Here is a 2,417-nt window from a genome sequence, read left to right on the forward strand (position 1 = left end):
CCTCATATTTGTGGCTCTAACTGAAAGACTCTGTTGCAGGGATTGCTATGAATGTTTTTGAACACATATTAAAACAATCATGATCCTCAGAGGATGAATCAAACCGACTTCTGATGATCAACCAACAGATAAAAGTTTTCACATGTGCAGCTAAAATGTTCAAAATCTACAGGATGGATCTTCATGAAATTTCATACGGACATTCATGGTCCCCAGAGAATGAATCCCACCCACTTCTAGTGATCACCTGACTTTTCTTCTAGCACCTCTGGGAGGTAAAAGTTTTTTATCTATTCAGTGAAAATGTTTCACATCTACACACAAACATACTCAGTCCCCTGATGATGTATCCTAATGACTCTGGTGATCCATTAAAACCTCGACAAAGGTTCCTTCTGTCACTTTAACCGAAATATCTCAACAACTGTTGGATAAGATTCTCCCCAGATGATGACCAGCATCGATTGAGTGACTCATCTTCTAGCATCCAAGTTTTCACCAATACAGTGAATATCCATTTCATACAAAATCATGGTCCTCTGATGATGTATCCTCTGCCTTTCATTAAAATTACCATTAAGTTCACATTTGTGGCTTTAACTAACATATTGCAACAACTACTGGAGGTATTGCTGTAAATTTTTTGTACAACTTTCCTGATCACCAGAGGATGGATCAAACCAACTTCAGTGACTGGAGGCTTTTCTTGTAGCACCCCAGGCACTTACACAATAAAGCATTTACAGGGTCTCCATATGATAACCAGACAAGTCATTTCTTATAACAGCACTTCAGTGTTCAGAATCAAATCTGTTGGATAACTCTTGACTTTCTTCTAACATAAAAAAAAACAATAAAACTAATAATCAGCTGTACTTTGTGTTCAGCGCTATGTAGCAAACATTAGCATGCATTAGCCTGAACATGTCAAACGTCAGAGCTGCTGTTAGCATGTTAGCTCTGTGCAGCCTCTCAGAGCTGCTAGCATGCAGACTCTTGGTTTAGTTTGCAGATTGGCACAGTCTAAGAGGCTTCGTGTATTTCTTTCTCTGGTTCTCTGGCAGACATCAGTGTGAATGTATAGAAATAAGCTCCCAGTGACATAGCGTGAGGAATGCTGCTTATATCAACAAAGCCCAGGGCCCCTCTTCATTTTGCACACGAGTTTCCCTGCAGAACTAAGAAAAAACATACACATCCGCCCACATTATGTCACTTCTGTCTTCACCGCCTGCTCGCGGCGCAGACCGGTGGGTGATGTTCGGGCAGCTTGGAATTACGTAGCTTTGATTTTGGTGCAATTACAGCATCGGAGACGTTTCGCCAAGTTCTCCTCGGAGGCTTGTGTAAGTCACAGCTCCTTCTTTCAGGAGGTAAAAAGGTTGGAGGACGACGGATAATGAAGTTAAAGTGTTGTGTCGTGTGAGCGAGCCCCTCTGGGTCAGGTGTGCTCTGAGACCAGAGGATCCGTGGCTTCGTCAGGTGGTGACGGAGGCAGCTGGCAGCAAACTGAGGCCTTCAGGCTGCAGCATCCTCAGTTCAAAGGATGGACGTCTCATTTTAGGTTGTTAGCTTTTAATTAGTAAATTATTTGTCAGCTATTTTGATCATCGATTGATCGGCTTCAGTAACTTTTTTGACCCCCTGAACCTCAAAACCAGCCAGTTGGTTTGAAAGCATGCTGCTGTTTTTAAAATAATCACCAAAATTACACCAATCATGTCGCCCCTATAGCTCACCTAGCATGAACAGGGGCTTTAGTTCCCCGTTGTGAGTTTGACTCCTGCTCACGACCCTTTGCTGCAGGCCTCCCCTCTTTCCTGTCTATCTCTACTGCTCTAAACAAAGTCCAAAAAGCCCCGAAAATATACTTTAAAAAAATAAACACAAACAATAGTTGGGTTGTTAACTTTCCTGCTGATGTGCAGTTTCATCGGGAAAATGAACCAAATCTAAGCTGAAAATCATCATATTTCATGAAAATCGCTTTATTCTGCACGTCAAGTTTGAAAATTTACCAAAATTAAAATGTTTGCACCAGATTCTGTAAAACAAAAAATTCTCTCTGTGCTCCTCAAATGCGACTGACAGTCACGGCTGACTCAGATCAACAGTCACGTGACCAAAATGTGACAACTTTTGGGTTGAACTGCAGGCTGTGTTTCCACAGAGAGACTGAGGGGGGAAATAAACCTACTGCAGTAATAACATGAATGCAGCACAGCTCCAAAACAGTGAACAGAGGAGCATCATTCAGCACGGTGAGACATCCATAGTAGTGTGAAAAGCACCAAAGTTTTTAAGTGTTGTAAAGTTCAGGAATTAAAAATCCATATTATGTAGGATGAATGCTGAACAAGTTATTCCCAAGAAACTCAGTTATTGTTTATGAAATCCTAATAGATGATACTGCACAT

Source organism: Stegastes partitus, unplaced genomic scaffold (genome assembly GCF_000690725.1).
Source record: "Stegastes partitus isolate 25-593 unplaced genomic scaffold, Stegastes_partitus-1.0.2 Scaffold2107, whole genome shotgun sequence".
Classification (NCBI taxonomy): Eukaryota; Metazoa; Chordata; class Actinopteri; family Pomacentridae; genus Stegastes; species Stegastes partitus.